The sequence below is a fragment of the Crinia signifera genome, chromosome 1, assembly GCF_055691185.1.
Source record: "Crinia signifera chromosome 1, ASM5569118v1, whole genome shotgun sequence".
In the NCBI taxonomy this organism is placed as follows: Eukaryota; Metazoa; Chordata; class Amphibia; order Anura; family Myobatrachidae; genus Crinia; species Crinia signifera.
The window spans coordinates 302,633,855-302,653,658 of NC_139217.1; the positions used below are offsets into that span (position 1 = coordinate 302,633,855).

Consider the following 19,804-nt stretch of genomic DNA (forward strand, 5'->3'; position numbering starts at 1 on the left):
ATAAGAAAAGAAAGAGTCATGTCAGAAGTGGGATTTGAACCCACGCCTCCAGAGGAGACTGCGACCTGAACGCAGCGCCTTAGACCGCTCGGCCATCCTGACATATATCACACTAATTCTTTAAAAGTGATATAGTACGAAATCCCCTCTCCAACGATACAATGGTCATATTGTAGAAACTATTGATTTAAAGACTGTATCAATTGCTTTTCCATTCATTTTGAAAGTGGTTCTAATGTATAAAGTAGAATTTATTTTCTCTTTTGAGGATTAGAATTCAAATGCCCAGAGTTTGTTTGCTGATGCATTTTCACTCACTGTTGAGTAAAATTTGTGAAGATTGCACAAACTGGCTACTTCCTTTAGCTTGTGGGATTCATTGGATTCTATTATAATGAACCCAAGTGGGGTTTATTTTCATGACCAATGGCTTAGAAGAACAGTTTTCTTAAGTTAGAAAAAGGCCTCTCAAATTCTTAATTTGGGAGGTATTTTATTTAGCAAAATATAAATCAAGAAGTATGGAGCAGACAATACAAAAAGCATGATATTGATGTCAGTGGTAGCTTTCAAGCACTTTTTTGTACAAAGAATAGTGTGCTATTTTCTTTCTATATAAAAACATAATGGATTGATGCATTTTTGAATGGTGGAAATTGAAACAGAGTTTTGCAGTGGGTGTTAATCTGATTCTTAAGTCATTCTCTTCTCATGCAACAAGGAAGAGGAAATAGTAGAACCAATAAAGAAAGGAAGAACTATGTCAGAAGTGTGATTTGAACCCACGCCTCCAGAGGAGACTGCAACCTGAACGCAGCGCCATAGACCACTCAGCCATCCTGACATATACCTATCGCACTATTTTCTCTTTTGAGGATTAGAATTCAAATGCCAAGAGTTTGTTTGCTGATGCATTTTCACTCACTGTTGAGTAAAATTTGTGAAGATTGCACAAACTGGCTACTTCCTTTAGCTTGTGGGATTCATTGGATTCTATTATAATGAACCCAAGTGGGGTTTATTTTCATGACCAATGGCTTAGAAGAGCAGTTTTCTTAAGTTAGAAAAATGCCTCCCAAATTCTTAATTTGGGAGGTATTTTATTTAGCAAAATATAAATCAAGAAGTATGAAGCAGACAATACAAAAAGCATGATATTGATGTCAGTGGTAGCTTTCAAGCCCTTTTTTGTACAAAGAATAGTGTGCTATTTTCTTTCTATATAAAAACATAATGGATTGATGCATTTTTGAATGGTGGAAATTGAAACAGAGTTTTGCAGTGGGTGTTAATCTGATTCTTAAGTCATTCTCTTCTCATGCAACAAGGAAGAGGAAATAGTAGAACCAATAAAGAAAGGAAGAACTATGTCAGAAGTGGGATTTGAACCCACGCCTCCAGAGGAGACTGCGACCTGAACGCAGCACCATAGACCACTCGGCCATCCTTACATATAGCTATCGCACTATTTTTAAGAAAAATTTAATATTATGAAGTGAAATTTGTGAATCTTGCACAAACTGGCTACTTTGTTTAGCTTATGGGATTGATTGGATCCTATTTTAATGTACCCAAGTGGGGTTTATGTTCATGACCAATACAAAGAACATGACATTGATCTCTTTGGTAGGTTTCAGGCCCCTATTTTGACAGAGAAAACAGTGTGATCTTTTCTTGATACATAGCAAAATTGTGGATTGATTGATACATTTTTTTCCATGGTGGAATTGGAAACAGAATTTTGCAGAGAGTGTTCATCTAATTCTTAAGTCATTCTTTTTTCATGCAACAAGGAAGAGAAAATAGTAGAACCAATAAAGAAAGGAAGAACTATGTCAGAAGTGGGATTGGAACCCACGCCTCCAGAGGAGACTGCGACCTGAACGCAGCACCATAGACCACTCGGCCATCCTGACATATACCTATCGCACTATTTTTAAGAAAAATTTTATATTATGAAGTGAAATTTGTGAATCTTGCACAAACTGGCTACTTTGTTTAGCTTATGGGATTGATTGGATCCTATTTTAATGTACCCAAGTGGGGTTTATGTTCATGACCAATACAAAGAACATGACATTGATCTCTTTGGTAGGTTTCAGGCCCCTATTTTGACAGAGAAAACAGTGTGATCTTTTCTTGATACATAGCAAAATTGTGGATTGATTGATACATTTTTTACATGGTGGAATTGGAAACAGAATTTTGCAGATAGTGTTCATCTAATTCTTAAGTCATTCTTTTTTCATGCAACAAGGAAGAAGAATTGAAGAACAAATAAGAAAAGAAAGAGTCATGTCAGAAGTGGGATTTGAACCCACGCCTCCAGAGGAGACTGCGACCTGAACGCAGCGCCTTAGACCGCTCGGCCATCCTGACATATATCACACTAACTTTTTAAAAAGTGATATAGTACGAAATCCCCTCTCTAATGATACAATGGTCATATTGTAGAAACTATTGATTTAAAGACTGTATCAATTGCTTTTCCATTCATTTTGAAAGTGGTTCTAATGTATAAAGTAGGATTTATTTTCTCTTTTGAGGATTAGAATTCAAATGCCCAGAGTTTGTTTGCTGATGTATTTTCACTCACTGTTGAGTAAAATTTGTGAAGATTGCACAAACTGGCTACTTCCTTTAGCTTGTGGGATTCATTGGATTCTATTATAATGAACCCAAGTGGGGTTTATTTTCATGACCAATGGCTTAGAAGAGCAGTTTTCTTAAGTTAGAAAAATGCCTCCCAAATTCTTAATTTGGGAGGTATTTTATTTAGCAAAATATAAATCAAGAAGTATGAAGCAGACAATACAAAAAGCATGATATTGATGTCAGTGGTAGCTTTCAAGACCTTTTTTGTACAAAGAATAGTGTGCTATTTTCTTTCTATATCAAAACATAATGGATTGATGCATTTTTGAATGGTGGAAATTGAAACAGAGTTTTGCAGTGGGTGTTAATCTGATTCTTAAGTCATTCTCTTCTCATGCAACAAGGAAGAGGAAATAGTAGAACCAATAAAGAAAGGAAGTACTATGTCAGAAGTGGGATTTGAACCCACGCCTCCAGAGGAGACTGCGACCTGAGCGCAGCGCCATAGACCACTCGGCCATCCTGACATATACCTATCGCACTATTTTTAAGAAAAATTTAATATTATGAAGTGAAATTTGTGAATCTTGCACAAACTGGCTACTTTGTTTAGCTTTTGGGATTGATTGGATCCTATTTTAATGTACCCAAGTGGGGTTTATGTTCATGACCAATACAAAGAACATGACATTGATCTCTTTGGTAGGTTTCAGGCCCCTATTTTGACAGAGAAAACAGTGTGATCTTTTCTTGATACATAGCAAAATTGTGAATTGATTGATACATTTTTTACATGGTGGAATTGGAAACAGAATTTTGCAGAGAGTGTTCATCTAATTCTTAAGTCATTCTTTTTTCATGCAACAAGGAAGAAGAATTGAAGAACAAATAAGAAAAGAAAGAGTCATGTCAGAAGTGGGATTTGAACCCACGCCTCCAGAGGAGACTGCGACCTGAACGCAGCGCCTTAGACCGCTCGGCCATCCTGACATATATCACACTAATTCTTTAAAAGTGATATAGTACGAAATCCCCTCTCCAACGATACAATGGTCATATTGTAGAAACTATTGATTTAAAGACTGTATCAATTGCTTTTCCATTCATTTTGAAAGTGGTTCTAATGTATAAAGTAGAATTTATTTTCTCTTTTGAGGATTAGAATTCAAATGCCCAGAGTTTGTTTGCTGATGCATTTTCACTCACTGTTGAGTAAAATTTGTGAAGATTGCACAAACTGGCTACTTCCTTTAGCTTGTGGGATTCATTGGATTCTATTATAATGAACCCAAGTGGGGTTTATTTTCATGACCAATGGCTTAGAAGAACAGTTTTCTTAAGTTAGAAAAAGGCCTCTCAAATTCTTAATTTGGGAGGTATTTTATTTAGCAAAATATAAATCAAGAAGTATGGAGCAGACAATACAAAAAGCATGATATTGATGTCAGTGGTAGCTTTCAAGCACTTTTTTGTACAAAGAATAGTGTGCTATTTTCTTTCTATATAAAAACATAATGGATTGATGCATTTTTGAATGGTGGAAATTGAAACAGAGTTTTGCAGTGGGTGTTAATCTGATTCTTAAGTCATTCTCTTCTCATGCAACAAGGAAGAGGAAATAGTAGAACCAATAAAGAAAGGAAGAACTATGTCAGAAGTGTGATTTGAACCCACGCCTCCAGAGGAGACTGCAACCTGAACGCAGCGCCATAGACCACTCAGCCATCCTGACATATACCTATCGCACTATTTTCTCTTTTGAGGATTAGAATTCAAATGCCAAGAGTTTGTTTGCTGATGCATTTTCACTCACTGTTGAGTAAAATTTGTGAAGATTGCACAAACTGGCTACTTCCTTTAGCTTGTGGGATTCATTGGATTCTATTATAATGAACCCAAGTGGGGTTTATTTTCATGACCAATGGCTTAGAAGAGCAGTTTTCTTAAGTTAGAAAAATGCCTCCCAAATTCTTAATTTGGGAGGTATTTTATTTAGCAAAATATAAATCAAGAAGTATGAAGCAGACAATACAAAAAGCATGATATTGATGTCAGTGGTAGCTTTCAAGCCCTTTTTTGTACAAAGAATAGTGTGCTATTTTCTTTCTATATAAAAACATAATGGATTGATGCATTTTTGAATGGTGGAAATTGAAACAGAGTTTTGCAGTGGGTGTTAATCTGATTCTTAAGTCATTCTCTTCTCATGCAACAAGGAAGAGGAAATAGTAGAACCAATAAAGAAAGGAAGAAAGGAAGAACTATGTCAGAAGTGGGATTTGAACCCATGCCTCCAGAGGAGACTGCGACCTGAACGCAGCGCCATAGACCACTCGGCCATCCTGACATATAGCTATCGCACTATTTTTAAGAAAAATTTAATATTATGAAGTGAAATTTGTGAATCTTGCACAAACTGGCTACTTTGTTTAGCTTATGGGATTGATTGGATCCTATTTTAATGTACCCAAGTGGGGTTTATGTTCATGACCAATACAAAGAACATGACATTGATCTCTTTGGTAGGTTTCAGGCCCCTATTTTGACAGAGAAAACAGTGTGATCTTTTCGTGATACATAGCAAAATTGTGGATTGATTGATACATTTTTTTTCCATGGTGGAATTGGAAACAGAATTTTGCAGAGAGTGTTCATCTAATTCTTAAGTCATTCTTTTTTCATGCAACAAGGAAGAAGAATTGAAGAACAAATAAGAAAAGAAAGAGACCTGTCAGAAGTGGGATTTGAACCCACGTCTCCAGAGGAGACTGCGACCTGAACGCAGCGCCTTAGACCGCTCGGCCATCCTGACACATATCAAACTAATTTTTTAAAAGTGATATAGTACGAAATCCCCTCTCCAACGATACAATGGTCATATTGTAGAAACTATTGATTTAAAGACTGTATCAATTGCTTTTTCCATTCATTTTGAAAGTGGTTCTAATATATAAAGTAGGATTTATTTTCTCTTTTGAGGATTAGAATTCAAATGCCCAGAGTTTGTTTGCTGATGCATTTTCACTCACTGTTGAGTAAAATTTGTGGAGATTGCACAAACTGGCTACTTCATTTAGCTTGTGGGATTCATTGGATTCTATTATAATGAACCCAAGTGGGGTTTATTTTCATGACCAATGGCTTAGAAGAGCAGTTTTCTTAAGTTAGAAAAAGGCCTCTCAAATTCTTAATTTGGGAGGTATTTTATTTAGCAAAATATAAATCAAGAAGTATGGAGCAGACAATACAAAAAGCATGATATTGATGTCAGTGGTAGCTTTCAAGCCCTTTTTTGTACAAAGAATAGTGTGCTATTTTCTTTCTATATAAAAACATAATGGATTGATGCATTTTTGAATGGTGGAAATTGAAACAGAGTTTTGCAGTGGGTGTTAATCTGATTCTTAAGTCATTCTCTTCTCATGCAACAAGGAAGAGGAAATAGTAGAACCAATAAAGAAAGGAAGAACTATGTCAGAAGTGGGATTTGAACCCACGCCTCCAGAGGAGACTGCGACCTGAACGCAGCGCCATAGACCACTCGGCCATCCTGACATATAGCTATCGCACTATTTTTAAGAAAAATTTAATATTATGAAGTGAAATTTGTGAATCTTGCACAAACTGGCTACTTTGTTTAGCTTATGGGATTGATTGGATCCTATTTTAATGTACCCAAGTGGGGTTTATGTTCATGACCAATACAAAGAACATGACATTGATCTCTTTGGTAGGTTTCAGGCCCCTATTTTGACAGAGAAAACAGTGTGATCTTTTCTTGATACATAGAAAATTGTGGATTGATTGATACATTTTTTACATGGTGGAATTGGAAACAGAATTTTGCAGAGAGTGTTCATCTAATTCTTAAGTCATTCTTTTTTCATGCAACAAGGAAGAAGAATTGAACAACAAATAAGAAAGGAAACAGTCATGTCAGAAGTGGGATTTGAACCCACGCCTCCAGAGGAGACTGCGACCTGAACGCAGCGCCTTAGACCGCACGGCCATCCTGACATATATCACACTAATTTTTTAAAAGTGATATAGTACGAAATCCCCTCTCCAACGATACAATGGTCATATTGTAGAAACTATTGATTTAAAGACTGTATCAATTGCTTTTCCATTCATTTTGAAAGTGGTTCTAATGTATAAAGTAGGATTTCTTTTCTATTTTGAGGATTAGAATTCAAATGCCCAGAGTTTGTTTGCTGATGCATTTTCACTCACTGTTGAGTAAAATTTGTGAAGATTGCACAAACTGGCTACTTCCTTTAGCTTGTGGGATTCATTGGATTCTATTATAATGAACCCAAGTGGGGTTTATTTTCATGACCAATGGCTTAGAAGAGCAGTTTTCTTAAGTTAGAAAAATGCCTCCCAAATTCTTAATTTCGGAGGTATTTTATTTAGCAAAATATTAATCAAGAAGTATGAAGCAGACAATACAAAAAGCATGATATTGATGTCAGTGGTAGCTTTCAAGCCCTTTTTTGTACAAAGAATAGTGTGCTATTTTCTTTCTATATCAAAACATAATGGATTGATGCATTTTTGAATGGTGGAAATTGAAACAGAGTTTTGCAGTGGGTGTTAATCTGATTCTTAAGTCATTCTCTTCTCATGCAACAAGGAAGAGGAAATAGTAGAACCAATAAAGAAAGGAAGTACTATGTCAGAAGTGGGATTTGAACCCACGCCTCCAGAGGAGACTGCGACCTGAGCGCAGCGCCATAGACCACTCGGCCATCCTGACATATACCTATCGCACTATTTTTAAGAAAAATTTAATATTATGAAGTGAAATTTGTGAATCTTGCACAAACTGGCTACTTTGTTTAGCTTATGGGATTGATTGGATCCTATTTTAATGTACCCAAGTGGGGTTTATGTTCATGACCAATACAAAGAACATGACATTGATCTCTTTGGTAGGTTTCAGGCCCCTATTTTGACAGAGAAAACAGTGTGATCTTTTCTTGATACGTAGAAAATTGTGGATTGATTGATACATTTTTTACATGGTGGAATTGGAAACAGAATTTTGCAGAGAGTGTTCATCTAATTCTTAAGTCATTCTTTTTTCATGCAACAAGGAAGAAGAATTGAAGAACAAATAAGAATAGAAAGAGTCATGTCAGAAGTGGGATTTGAACCCACGCCTCCAGAGGAGACTGCGACTTGAACGCAGCGCCTTAGACCGCTCGGCCATCCTGACATATATCACACTAACTTTTTAAAAAGTGATATAGTACGAAATCCCCTCTCTAACGATACAATGGTCATATTGTAGAAACTATTGATTTAAAGACTGTATCAATTGCTTTTCCATTCATTTTGAAAGTGGTTCTAATGTATAAAGTAGGATTTATTTTCTCTTTTGAGGATCAGAATTCAAATGCCCAGAGTTTGTTTGCTGATGCATTTTCACTCACTGTTGAGTAAAATTTGTGAAGATTGCACAAACTGGCTACTTCCTTTAGCTTGTGGGATTCATTGGATTCTATTATAATAAACCCAAGTGGGGTTTATTTTCATGACCAATGGCTTAGAAGAGCACTTTTCTTAAGTTAGAAAAATGCCTCCCAAATTCTTAATTTCGGAGGTATTTTATTTAGCAAAATATTAATCAAGAAGTATGAAGCAGACAATACAAAAAGCATGATATTGATGTCAGTGGTAGCTTTCAAGCCCTTTTTTGTACAAAGAATAGTGTGCTATTTTCTTTCTATATCAAAACATAATGGATTGATGCATTTTTGAATGGTGGAAATTGAAACAGAGTTTTGCAGTGGGTGTTAATCTGATTCTTAAGTCATTCTCTTCTCATGCAACAAGGAAGAGGAAATAGTAGAACCAATAAAGAAAGGAAGTACTATGTCAGAAGTGGGATTTGAACCCACGCCTCCAGAGGAGACTGCGACCTGAGCGCAGCGCCATAGACCACTCGGCCATCCTGACATATACCTATCGCACTATTTTTAAGAAAAATTTAATATTATGAAGTGAAATTTGTGAATCTTGCACAAACTGGCTACTTTGTTTAGCTTATGGGATTGATTGGATCCTATTTTAATGTACCCAAGTGGGGTTTATGTTCATGACCAATACAAAGAACATGACATTGATCTCTTTGGTAGGTTTCAGGCCCCTATTTTGACAGAGAAAACAGTGTGATCTTTTCTTGATACATAGCAAAATTGTGAATTGATTGATACATTTTTTACATGGTGGAATTGGAAACAGAATTTTGCAGAGAGTGTTCATCTAATTCTTAAGTCATTCTTTTTTCATGCAACAAGGAAGAAGAAATAAGAAAAGAAAGAGTCATGTCAGAAGTGGGATTTGAACCCACGCCTCCAGAGGAGACTGCGACCTGAACGCAGCGCCTTAGACCGCTCGGCCATCCTGACATATATCACACTAATTCTTTAAAAGTGATATAGTACGAAATCCCCTCTCCAACGATACAATGGTCATATTGTAGAAACTATTGATTTAAAGACTGTATCAATTGCTTTTCCATTCATTTTGAAAGTGGTTCTAATGTATAAAGTAGGATTTATTTTCTCTTTTGAGGATTAGAATTCAAATGCCCAGAGTTTGTTTGCTGATGCATTTTCACTCACTGTTGAGTAAAATTTGTGAAGATTGCACAAACTGGCTACTTCCTTTAGCTTGTGGGATTCATTGGATTCTATTATAATGAACCCAAGTGGGGTTTATTTTCATGACCAATGGCTTAGAAGAGCAGTTTTCTTAAGTTAGAAAAAGGCCTCTCAAATTCTTAATTTGGGAGGTATTTTATTTAGCAAAATATAAATCAAGAAGTATGGAGCAGACAATACAAAAAGCATGATATTGATGTCAGTGGTAGCTTTCAAGCCCTTTTTTGTACAAAGAATAGTGTGCTATTTTCTTTCTATATAAAAACATAATGGATTGATGCATTTTTGAATGGTGGAAATTGAAACAGAGTTTTGCAGTGGGTGTTAATCTGATTCTTAAGTCATTCTCTTCTCATGCAACAAGGAAGAGGAAATAGTAGAACCAATAAAGAAAGGAAGAACTATGTCAGAAGTGTGATTTGAACCCACGCCTCCAGAGGAGACTGCGACCTGAACGCAGCGCCATAGACCACTCAGCCATCCTGACATATACCTATCGCACTATTTTCTCTTTTGAGGATTAGAATTCAAATGCCCAGAGTTTGTTTGCTGATGCATTTTCACTCACTGTTGAGTAAAATTTGTGAAGATTGCACAAACTGGCTACTTCCTTTAGCTTGTGGGATTCATTGGATTCTATTATAATGAACCCAAGTGGGGTTTATTTTCATGACCAATGGCTTAGAAGAGCAGTTTTCTTAAGTTAGAAAAATGCCTCCCAAATTCTTAATTTGGGAGGTATTTTATTTAGCAAAATATAAATCAAGAAGTATGAAGCAGACAATACAAAAAGCATGATATTGATGTCAGTGGTAGCTTTCAAGCCCTTTTTTGTACAAAGAATAGTGTGCTATTTTCTTTCTATATAAAAACATAATGAATTGATGCATTTTTGAATGGTGGAAATTGAAACAGAGTTTTGCAGTGGGTGTTAATCTGATTCTTAAGTCATTCTCTTCTCATGCAACAAGGAAGAGGAAATAGTAGAACCAATAAAGAAAGGAAGAACTATGTCAGAAGTGGGATTTGAACCCACGCCTCCAGAGGAGACTGCGACCTGAACGCAGCGCCATAGACCACTCGGCCATCCTGACATATAGCTATCGCACTATTTTTAAGAAAAATTTAATATTATGAAGTGAAATTTGTGAATCTTGCACAAACTGGCTACTTTGTTTAGCTTATGGGATTGATTGGATCCTATTTTAATGTACCCAAGTGGGGTTTATGTTCATGACCAATACAAAGAACATGACATTGATCTCTTTGGTAGGTTTCAGGCCCCTATTTTGACAGAGAAAACAGTGTGATCTTTTCGTGATACATAGCAAAATTGTGGAATGATTGATACATTTTTTTTCCATGGTGGAATTGGAAACAGAATTTTGCAGAGAGTGTTCATCTAATTCTTAAGTCATTCTTTTTTCATGCAACAAGGAAGAAGAATTGAAGAACAAATAAGAAAAGAAAGAGACCTGTCAGAAGTGGGATTTGAACCCACGTCTCCAGAGGAGACGGCGACCTGAACGCAGCGCCTTAGACCGCTCGGCCATCCTGACACATATCAAACTAGTTTTTTAAAAGTGATATAGTACGAAATCCCCTCTCCAACGATACAATGGTCATATTGTAGAAACTATTGATTTAAAGACTGTATCAATTGCTTTTTCCATTCATTTTGAAAGTGGTTCTAATATATAAAGTAGGATTTATTTTCTCTTTTGAGGATTAGAATTCAAATGCCCAGAGTTTGTTTGCTGATGCATTTTCACTCACTGTTGAGTAAAATTTGTGGAGATTGCACAAACTGGCTACTTCATTTAGCTTGTGGGATTCATTGGATTCTATTATAATGAACCCAAGTGGGGTTTATTTTCATGACCAATGGCTTAGAAGAGCAGTTTTCTTAAGTTAGAAAAAGGCCTCTCAAATTCTTAATTTGGGAGGTATTTTATTTAGCAAAATATAAATCAAGAAGTATGGAGCAGACAATACAAAAAGCATGATATTGATGTCAGTGGTAGCTTTCAAGCCCTTTTTTGTACAAAGAATAGTGTGCTATTTTCTTTCTATATAAAAACATAATGGATTGATGCATTTTTGAATGGTGGAAATTGAAACAGAGTTTTGCAGTGGGTGTTAATCTGATTCTTAAGTCATTCTCTTCTCATGCAACAAGGAAGAGGAAATAGTAGAACCAATAAAGAAAGGAAGAACTATGTCAGAAGTGGGATTTGAACCCACGCCTCCAGAGGAGACTGCGACCTGAACGCAGCGCCATAGACCACTCGGCCATCCTGACATATAGCTATCGCACTATTTTTAAGAAAAATTTAATATTATGAAGTGAAATTTGTGAATCTTGCACAAACTGGCTACTTTGTTTAGCTTATGGGATTGATTGGATCCTATTTTAATGTACCCAAGTGGGGTTTATGTTCATGACCAATACAAAGAACATGACATTGATCTCTTTGGTAGGTTTCAGGCCCCTATTTTGACAGAGAAAACAGTGTGATCTTTTCTTGATACATAGAAAATTGTGGATTGATTGATACATTTTTTACATGGTGGAATTGGAAACAGAATTTTGCAGAGAGTGTTCATCTAATTCTTAAGTCATTCTTTTTTCATGCAACAAGGAAGAAGAATTGAACAACAAATAAGAAAGGAAACAGTCATGTCAGAAGTGGGATTTGAACCCACGCCTCCAGAGGAGACTGCGACCTGAACGCAGCGCCTTAGACCGCTCGGCCATCCTGACATATATCACACTAATTTTTTAAAAGTGATATAGTACGAAATCCCCTCTCCAACGATACAATGGTCATATTGTAGAAACTATTGATTTAAAGACTGTATCAATTGCTTTTCCATTCATTTTGAAAGTGGTTCTAATGTATAAAGTAGGATTTCTTTTCTCTTTTGAGGATTAGAATTCAAATGCCCAGAGTTTGTTTGCTGATGCATTTTCACTCACTGTTGAGTAAAATTTGTGAAGATTGCACAAACTGGCTACTTCCTTTAGCTTGTGGGATTCATTGGATTCTATTATAATGAACCCAAGTGGGGTTTATTTTCATGACCAATGGCTTAGAAGAGCAGTTTTCTTAAGTTAGAAAAAGGCCTCCCAAATTCTTAATTTGGGAGGTATTTTATTTAGCAAAATATAAATCAAGAAGTATGAAGCAGACAATACAAAAAGCATGATATTGATGTCAGTGGTAGCTTTCAAGCCCTTTTTTGTACAAAGAATAGTGTGCTATTTTCTTTCTATATAAAAACATAATGGATTGATGCATTTTTGAATGGTGGAAATTGAAACAGAGTTTTGCAGTGGGTGTTAATCTGATTCTTAAGTCATTCTCTTCTCATGCAACAAGTAAGAGGAAATAGTAGAACCAATAAAGAAAGGAAGAACTATGTCAGAAGTGGGATTTGAACCCACGCCTCCAGAGGAGACTGCGACCTGAACGCAGCGCCATAGACCACTCGGCCATCCTGACATATACCTATCGCACTATTATTAAGAAAAATTTTATATTATGAAGTGAAATTTGTGAATCTTGCACAAACTGGCTACTTTGTTTAGCTTATGGGATTGATTGGATCCTATTTTAATGTACCCAAGTGGGGTTTATGTTCATGACCAATACAAAGAACATGACATTGATCTCTTTGGTAGGTTTCAGGCCCCTATTTTTAAAGAGAAAACAGTGTGATCTTTTCTTGATACATAGCAAAATTGTGGATTGATTGATACATTTTTTACATGGTGGAATTGGAAACAGAATTTTGCAGAGAGTGTTTATCTAATTCTTAAGTCATTCTTTTTTCATGCAACAAGGAAGAAGAATTGAAGAACAAATAAGAAAAGAAAGAGTCATGTCAGAAGTGGGATTTGAACCCACGCCACCAGAGGAGACTGCGACCTGAACGCAGCGCCTTAGACCGCTCGGCCATCCTGACATATATCACACTATTTTTTTAAAAAGTGATATAGTACGAAATCCCCTCTCTAACGATACAAGGGTCATATTGTAGAAACTATTGATTTAAAGACTGTATCAACTGCTTTTCCATTCATTTTGAAAGTGGTTCTAATGTATAAAGTAGGATTTATTTTCTCTTTTGAGGATTAGAATTCAAATGCCCAGAGTTTGTTTGCTGATGCATTTTCACTCACTGTTGAGTAAAATTTGTGAAGATTGCACAAACTGGCTACTTCCTTTAGCTTGTGGGATTCATTGGATTCTATTATAATGAACCCAAGTGGGGTTTATTTTTATGACCAATGGCTTAGAAGAGCAGTTTTCTTAAGTTAGAAAAATGCCTCCCAAATTCTTAATTTGGGAGGTATTTTATTTAGCAAAATATAAATCAAGAAGTATGAAGCAGACAATACAAAAAGCATGATATTGATGTCAGTGGTAGCTTTCAAGCCCTTTTTTGTACAAAGAATAGTGTGCTATTTTCTTTCTATATAAAAACATAATGGATTGATGCATTTTTGAATGGTGGAAAATGAAACAGAGTTTTGCAGTGGGTGTTAATCTGATTCTTAAGTCATTCTCTTCTCATGCAACAAGGAAGAGGAAATAGTAGAACCAATAAAGAAACGTAGAACTATGTCAGAAGTGGGATTTGAACCTTAGACCGCTCGGCCATCCTGACATATATCACACTATTTTTTTAAAAAGTGATATAGTACGAAATCCCCTCTCTAACGATACAAGGATCATATTGTAGAAACTATTGATTTAAAGACTGTATCAACTGCTTTTCCATTCATTTTGAAAGTGGTTCTAATGTATAAAGTAGGATTTATTTTCTCTTTTGAGGATTAGAATTCAAATGCCCAGAGTTTGTTTGCTGATGCATTTTCACTCACTGTTGAGTAAAATTTGTGAAGATTGCACAAACTGGCTACTTCATTTAGCTTGTGGGATTCATTGGATTCTATTATAATGAACCCAAGTGGGGTTTATTTTTATGACCAATGGCTTAGAAGAGCAGTTTTCTTAAGTTAGAAAAATGCCTCCCAAATTCTTAATTTGGGAGGTATTTTATTTAGCGAAATATAAATCAAGAAGTATGGAGCAGATAATACAAAAAGCATGATATTGATGTCAGTGGTAGGTTTCAAGCCCTTATTTGTACAAAGAATAGTGTGCTATTTTCTTGCTATATAAAAATATAATGGATTGATGCCTTTTTGAATGGTGGAAATTGAAACAGAGTTTTGCAGTGGGTGTTAATCTGATTCTTAAGTCATTCTCTTCTCATGCAAAAAGGAAAAGGAAATAGTAGAACCAATAAAGAAAGGAAGAACTATGTCAGAAGTGGGATTTGAACCCACGCCTCCAGAGAAGACTGCGACCATAGACCACTCGGCCATCCTGACACATAGCTATCGCACTATTTTTAAGAAAAATTTAATATTATGAAGTGAAATTTGTGAATCTTGCACAAACTGGCTACTTTGTTTAGCTTATGGGATTGATTGGATCCTATTTTAATGTACCCAAGTGGGGTTTATGTTCATGACCAATACAAAGAACATGACATTGATCTCTTTGGTAGGTTTCAGGCCCCTATTTTGACAGAAAACAGTGTGATCTTTTCTTGATACATAGCAAAATTGTGGATTGATTGATACATTTTTTACATGGTGGAATTGGAAACAGAAATTTGCAGAGAGTGTTCATCTAATTCTTAAGTCATTCTTTTTTCATGCAACAAGGAAGAAGAATTGAAGAACAAATAAGAAAAGAAAAAGTCATGTCAGAAGTGGGATTTGAACCCACGCCTCCAGAGGAGACTGCGACCTGAACGCAGCGCCTTAGACCGCTCGGCCATCCTGACATATATCACATTAACTTTTTAAAAAGTGATATAGTACGAAATCCCCTCTCTAACGATACAATGGTCATATTGTAGAAACTATTGATTTAAAGACTGTATCAACTGCTTTTCCATTCATTTTGAAAGTGGTTCTAATGTATAAAGTAGGATTTCTTTTCTCTTTTGAGGATTAGAATTCAAATGCCCAGAGTTTGTTTGCTGATGCATTTTCACTCACTGTTGAGTAAAATTTGTGAAGATTGCACAAACTGGCTACTTCATTTAGCTTGTGGGATTCATTGGATTCTATTATAATGAACCCAAGTGGGGTTTATTTTCATGACCAATGGCTTAGAAGAGCAGTTTTCTTAAGTTAGAAAAATGCCTCCCAAATTCTTAATTTGGGATGTATTTTATTTAGCGAAATATAAATCAAGAAGTATGGAGCAGATAATACAAAAAGCATGATATTGATGTCAGTGGTAGCTTTCAAGCCCTTTTTTGTACAAAGAATAGTGTGCTATTTTCTTTCTATATAAAAACATAATGGATTGATGCATTTTTGAATGGTGGAAATTGAAACAGAGTTTTGCAGTGGGTGTTAATCTGATTCTTAAGTCATTCTCTTCTCATGCAACAAGGAAGAGGAAATAGTAGAACCAATAAAGAAAGGAAGAACTATATCAGCAGTGTGATTTGAACCCACGCCTCCAGAGGAGACTGCGACCTTAACGCAGCGCCATAGACCACTCGGCCATCCTGACATATACCTATCGCACTATTATTAAGAAAAATTTTATATTATGATTTGAAATTTGTGAATCTTGCACAAACTGGCTACTTTGTTTAGCTTATGGGATTGATTGAATCCTATTTGAATGTACCCAAGTGGGGTTTATGTTCATGACCAATACAAAGAACATGACATTGATCTCTTTGGTAGGTTTCAGGCCCCTATTTTGACAGAGAAAACAGTGTGATCTTTTCTTGATACATAGCAAAATTGTGGATTGATTGATACATTTTTTACATGGTGGAATTGTAAACAGAATTTTGCAGAGAGTCTTCATCTAATTCTTAAGTCATTCTTTTTTCATGCAACAAGGAAGAAGAATTGAAGAACAAATAAGAAAAGAAAGAGTCATGTCAGAAGTTGGATTTGAACCCACGCCTCCAGAGGAGACTGCGACCTGAACGCAGCGCCTTAGACAGCTCGGCCATCCTGACATATATCACATTAACTTTTTAAAAAGTGATATAGTACGAAATCCCCTCTCTAACGATACAATGGTCATATTGTAGAAACTATTGATTTAAAGACTGTATCAACTGCTTTTCCATTCATTTTGAAAGTGGTTCTAATGTATAAAGTAGGATTTCTTTTCTCTTTTGAGGATTAGAATTCAAATGCCCAGAGTTTGTTTGCTGATGCATTTTCACTCACTGTTGAGTAAAATTTGTGAAGATTGCACAAAATGGCTACTTCCTTTAGCTTGTGGGATTCATTGGATTCTATTATAATGAACCCAAGTGGGGTTTATTTTCATGACCAATGGCTTAGAAGAGCAGTTTTCTTAAGTTAGAAAAAGGCCTCCCAAATTCTTAATTTGGGAGGTATTTTATTTAGCAAAATATAAATCAAGAAGTATGGAGCAGACAATACAAAAAGCATGATATTGATGTCAGTGGTAGCTTTCAAGCCCTTTTTTGTACAAAGAATAGTGTGCTATTTTCTTTCTTTATAAAAACATAATGGATTGATGCATTTTTGAATGGTGGAAATTGAAACAGAGTTTTGCAGTGGGTGTTAATCTGATTCTTAAGTCATTATCTTCTCATGCAACAAGGAAGAGGAAATAGTAGAACCAATAAAGAAAGGAAGAATTATGTCAGAAGTGGAATTTGAACCCACGCCTCCAGAGGAGACTGCGACCTGAACGCAGCGCCATAGACCACTCGGCCATCCTGACATATACCTATCGCACTATTATTAAGAAAAATTTTATATTATGAAGTGAAATTTGTGAATCTTGCACAAACTGGCTACTTTGTTTAGCTTATGGGATTGATTGAATCCTATTTGAATGTACCCAAGTGGGGTTTATGTTCATGACCAATACAAAGAACATGACATTGATCTCTTTGGTAGGTTTCAGGCCCCTATTTTGACAGAGGAAACAGTGTGATCTTTTCTTGATACATAGCAAAATTGTGGATTGATTGATAGATTTTTTACATGGTGGAATTGTAAACAGAATTTTGCAGAGAGTCTTCATCTAATTCTTAAGTCATTCTTTTTTCATGCAACAAGGAAGAAGAATTGAAGAACAAATAAGAAAAGAAAGAGTCATGTCAGAAGTTGGATTTGAACCCACGCCTCCAGAGGAGACTGCGACCTGAACGCAGCGCCTTAGACAGCTCGGCCATCCTGACATATATCACATTAACTTTTTAAAAAGTGATATAGTACGAAATCCCCTCTCTAACGATACAATGGTCATATTGTAGAAACTATTGATTTAAAGACTGTATCAACTGCTTTTCCATTCATTTTGAAAGTGGTTCTAATGTATAAAGTAGGATTTATTTTCTCTTTTGAGGATTAGAATTCAAATGCCCAGAGTTTGTTTGCTGATGCATTTTCACTCACTGTTGAGTAAAATTTGTGAAGATTGCACAAACTGGCTACTTCATTTAGCTTGTGGGATTCATTGAATTCTATTATAATGAACCCAAGTGGGGTTTATTTTCATGACCAATGGCTTAGAAGAGCAGTTTTCTTAAGTTAGAAAAATGCCTCCCAAATTCTTAATTTGGGAGGTATTTTATTTAGCGAAATATAAATCAAGAAGTATGGAGCAGATAATACAAAAAGCATGATATTGATGTCAGTGGTAGGTTTCAAGCCCTTATTTGTACAAAGAATAGTGTGCTATTTTCTTGCTATATAAAAATATAATGGATTGATGCCTTTTTGAATGGTGGAAATTGAAACAGAGTTTTGCAGTGGGTGTTAATCTGATTCTTAAGTCATTCTCTTCTCATGCAAAAAGGAAAAGGAAATAGTAGAACCAATAAAGAAAGGAAGAACTATGTCAGAAGTGGGATTTGAACCCACGCCTCCAGAGGAGACTGCGACCAAAGACCACTCGGCCATCCTGACATATAGCTATCGCACTATTTTTAAGAAATATTTAATATTATGAAGTGAAATTTGTGAATCTTGCACAAACTGGCTACTTTGTTTAGCTTATGGGATTGATTGGATCCTATTTTAATGTACCCAAGTGGGGTTTATGTTCATGACCAATACAAAGAACATGACATTGATCTCTTTGGTAGGTTTCAGGCCCCTATTTTTAAAGAGAAAACAGTGTGATCTTTTCTTGATATATAGCAAAATTGTGGATTGATTGATACATTTTTTTCCATGGTGGAATTGGAAACAGAATTTTGCAGAGAGTGTTCATCTAATTCTTAAGTCATTCTTTTTTCATGCAACAAGGAAGAAGAATTGAAGAACAAATAAGAAAAGAAAGAGTCATGTCAGAAGTGGGATTTGAACCCACGCCTCCAGAGGAGACTGCGACCTGAACGCAGCGCCTTAGACCGCTCGGCCTTCCTGACATATATCACACTAATTTTTTTGCACAAACTGGCTACTTTGTTTAGCTTATGGGATTGATTGGATCCTATTTTAATGTACCCAAGTGGGGTTTATGTTCATGACCAATACAAAGAACATGACATTGATCTCTTTGGTAGGTTTCAGGCCCCTATTTTGACAGAGAAAACAGTGTGATCTTTTCTTGATACATAGCAAAATTGTGGATTGATTGATACATTTTTTACATGGTGGAATTGGAAACAGAATTTTGCAGATAGTGTTCATCTAATTCTTAAGTCATTCTTTTTTCATGCAACAAGGAAGAAGAATTGAAGAACAAATAAGAAAAGAAAGAGTCATGTCAGAAGTGGGATTTGAACCCACAACTCCAGAGGAGACTGCGACCTGAACGCAGCGCCTTAGACCGCTCGGCCATCCTGACATATATCACACTAACTTTTTAAAAAGTGATATAGTACGAAATCCCCTCTCTAACGATACAATGGTCATATTGTAGAAACTATTGATTTAAAGACTGTATCAATTGCTTTTCCATTCATTTTGAAAGTGGTTCTAATGTATAAAGTAGGATTTATTTTCTCTTTTGAGGATTAGAATTCAAATGCCCAGAGTTTGTTTGCTGATGCATTTTCACTCACTGTTGAGTAAAATTTGTGAAGATTGCACAAACTGGCTACTTCCTTTAGCTTGTGGGATTCATTGGATTCTATTATAATGAACCCAAGTGGGGTTTATTTTCATGACCAATGGCTTAGAAGAGCAGTTTTCTTAAGTTAGAAAAATGCCTCCCAAATTCTTAATTTGGGAGGTATTTTATTTAGCAAAATATAAATCAAGAAGTATGAAGCAGACAATACAAAAAGCATGATATTGATGTCAGTGGTAGCTTTCAAGCCCTTTTTTGTACAAAGAATAGTGTGCTATTTTCTTTCTATATAAAAACATAATGGATTGATGCATTTTTGAATGGTGGAAATTGAAACAGAGTTTTGCAGTGGGTGTTAATCTGATTCTTAAGTCATTCTCTTCTCATGCAACAAGGAAGAGGAAATAGTAGAACCAATAA

General features: G+C 35.8%; 27 non-coding genes across 27 annotated transcripts; all 27 read right to left on the bottom strand.

Annotated features, from left to right (window-relative positions):
- Nucleotides 1-19: 19 nt before the first annotated feature.
- TRNAL-CAG (transfer RNA leucine (anticodon CAG)) lies at nucleotides 20-102 on the bottom strand. Its single transcript has one exon. It is a non-coding gene; the product is annotated as a tRNA-Leu (tRNA).
- Nucleotides 103-761: 659 nt separating this feature from the next.
- Nucleotides 762-844, bottom strand: TRNAL-CAG (transfer RNA leucine (anticodon CAG)). Its single transcript has one exon. It is a non-coding gene; the product is annotated as a tRNA-Leu (tRNA).
- Nucleotides 845-1,368: 524 nt separating this feature from the next.
- On the bottom strand, nucleotides 1,369-1,451 carry TRNAL-CAG (transfer RNA leucine (anticodon CAG)). Its single transcript has one exon. It is a non-coding gene; the product is annotated as a tRNA-Leu (tRNA).
- A 382-nt stretch (nucleotides 1,452-1,833) lies between these two features.
- Nucleotides 1,834-1,916, bottom strand: TRNAL-CAG (transfer RNA leucine (anticodon CAG)). The gene has a single exon. It is a non-coding gene; the product is annotated as a tRNA-Leu (tRNA).
- Nucleotides 1,917-2,296: 380 nt separating this feature from the next.
- On the bottom strand, nucleotides 2,297-2,379 carry TRNAL-CAG (transfer RNA leucine (anticodon CAG)). Its single transcript has one exon. It is a non-coding gene; the product is annotated as a tRNA-Leu (tRNA).
- Nucleotides 2,380-3,039: 660 nt separating this feature from the next.
- TRNAL-CAG (transfer RNA leucine (anticodon CAG)) lies at nucleotides 3,040-3,122 on the bottom strand. The gene has a single exon. It is a non-coding gene; the product is annotated as a tRNA-Leu (tRNA).
- Nucleotides 3,123-3,502: 380 nt separating this feature from the next.
- Nucleotides 3,503-3,585, bottom strand: TRNAL-CAG (transfer RNA leucine (anticodon CAG)). Its single transcript has one exon. It is a non-coding gene; the product is annotated as a tRNA-Leu (tRNA).
- A 659-nt stretch (nucleotides 3,586-4,244) lies between these two features.
- On the bottom strand, nucleotides 4,245-4,327 carry TRNAL-CAG (transfer RNA leucine (anticodon CAG)). The gene has a single exon. It is a non-coding gene; the product is annotated as a tRNA-Leu (tRNA).
- Nucleotides 4,328-4,859: 532 nt separating this feature from the next.
- TRNAL-CAG (transfer RNA leucine (anticodon CAG)) lies at nucleotides 4,860-4,942 on the bottom strand. The gene has a single exon. It is a non-coding gene; the product is annotated as a tRNA-Leu (tRNA).
- Nucleotides 4,943-5,324: 382 nt separating this feature from the next.
- On the bottom strand, nucleotides 5,325-5,407 carry TRNAL-CAG (transfer RNA leucine (anticodon CAG)). The gene has a single exon. It is a non-coding gene; the product is annotated as a tRNA-Leu (tRNA).
- Nucleotides 5,408-6,067: 660 nt separating this feature from the next.
- TRNAL-CAG (transfer RNA leucine (anticodon CAG)) lies at nucleotides 6,068-6,150 on the bottom strand. The gene has a single exon. It is a non-coding gene; the product is annotated as a tRNA-Leu (tRNA).
- Nucleotides 6,151-6,529: 379 nt separating this feature from the next.
- On the bottom strand, nucleotides 6,530-6,612 carry TRNAL-CAG (transfer RNA leucine (anticodon CAG)). The gene has a single exon. It is a non-coding gene; the product is annotated as a tRNA-Leu (tRNA).
- Nucleotides 6,613-7,271: 659 nt separating this feature from the next.
- Nucleotides 7,272-7,354, bottom strand: TRNAL-CAG (transfer RNA leucine (anticodon CAG)). Its single transcript has one exon. It is a non-coding gene; the product is annotated as a tRNA-Leu (tRNA).
- Nucleotides 7,355-7,733: 379 nt separating this feature from the next.
- TRNAL-CAA (transfer RNA leucine (anticodon CAA)) lies at nucleotides 7,734-7,816 on the bottom strand. Its single transcript has one exon. It is a non-coding gene; the product is annotated as a tRNA-Leu (tRNA).
- Nucleotides 7,817-8,476: 660 nt separating this feature from the next.
- TRNAL-CAG (transfer RNA leucine (anticodon CAG)) lies at nucleotides 8,477-8,559 on the bottom strand. Its single transcript has one exon. It is a non-coding gene; the product is annotated as a tRNA-Leu (tRNA).
- Nucleotides 8,560-8,928: 369 nt separating this feature from the next.
- On the bottom strand, nucleotides 8,929-9,011 carry TRNAL-CAG (transfer RNA leucine (anticodon CAG)). Its single transcript has one exon. It is a non-coding gene; the product is annotated as a tRNA-Leu (tRNA).
- Nucleotides 9,012-9,670: 659 nt separating this feature from the next.
- Nucleotides 9,671-9,753, bottom strand: TRNAL-CAG (transfer RNA leucine (anticodon CAG)). The gene has a single exon. It is a non-coding gene; the product is annotated as a tRNA-Leu (tRNA).
- Nucleotides 9,754-10,277: 524 nt separating this feature from the next.
- On the bottom strand, nucleotides 10,278-10,360 carry TRNAL-CAG (transfer RNA leucine (anticodon CAG)). Its single transcript has one exon. It is a non-coding gene; the product is annotated as a tRNA-Leu (tRNA).
- Nucleotides 10,361-10,742: 382 nt separating this feature from the next.
- TRNAL-CAG (transfer RNA leucine (anticodon CAG)) lies at nucleotides 10,743-10,825 on the bottom strand. The gene has a single exon. It is a non-coding gene; the product is annotated as a tRNA-Leu (tRNA).
- A 660-nt stretch (nucleotides 10,826-11,485) lies between these two features.
- Nucleotides 11,486-11,568, bottom strand: TRNAL-CAG (transfer RNA leucine (anticodon CAG)). The gene has a single exon. It is a non-coding gene; the product is annotated as a tRNA-Leu (tRNA).
- Nucleotides 11,569-11,947: 379 nt separating this feature from the next.
- TRNAL-CAG (transfer RNA leucine (anticodon CAG)) lies at nucleotides 11,948-12,030 on the bottom strand. Its single transcript has one exon. It is a non-coding gene; the product is annotated as a tRNA-Leu (tRNA).
- Nucleotides 12,031-12,689: 659 nt separating this feature from the next.
- Nucleotides 12,690-12,772, bottom strand: TRNAL-CAG (transfer RNA leucine (anticodon CAG)). The gene has a single exon. It is a non-coding gene; the product is annotated as a tRNA-Leu (tRNA).
- A 380-nt stretch (nucleotides 12,773-13,152) lies between these two features.
- Nucleotides 13,153-13,235, bottom strand: TRNAL-CAG (transfer RNA leucine (anticodon CAG)). The gene has a single exon. It is a non-coding gene; the product is annotated as a tRNA-Leu (tRNA).
- A 1,813-nt stretch (nucleotides 13,236-15,048) lies between these two features.
- TRNAL-CAG (transfer RNA leucine (anticodon CAG)) lies at nucleotides 15,049-15,131 on the bottom strand. Its single transcript has one exon. It is a non-coding gene; the product is annotated as a tRNA-Leu (tRNA).
- Nucleotides 15,132-16,997: 1,866 nt separating this feature from the next.
- On the bottom strand, nucleotides 16,998-17,080 carry TRNAL-CAG (transfer RNA leucine (anticodon CAG)). Its single transcript has one exon. It is a non-coding gene; the product is annotated as a tRNA-Leu (tRNA).
- A 1,574-nt stretch (nucleotides 17,081-18,654) lies between these two features.
- TRNAL-CAG (transfer RNA leucine (anticodon CAG)) lies at nucleotides 18,655-18,737 on the bottom strand. Its single transcript has one exon. It is a non-coding gene; the product is annotated as a tRNA-Leu (tRNA).
- A 339-nt stretch (nucleotides 18,738-19,076) lies between these two features.
- Nucleotides 19,077-19,159, bottom strand: TRNAL-CAG (transfer RNA leucine (anticodon CAG)). The gene has a single exon. It is a non-coding gene; the product is annotated as a tRNA-Leu (tRNA).
- Nucleotides 19,160-19,804: the final 645 nt, after the last annotated feature.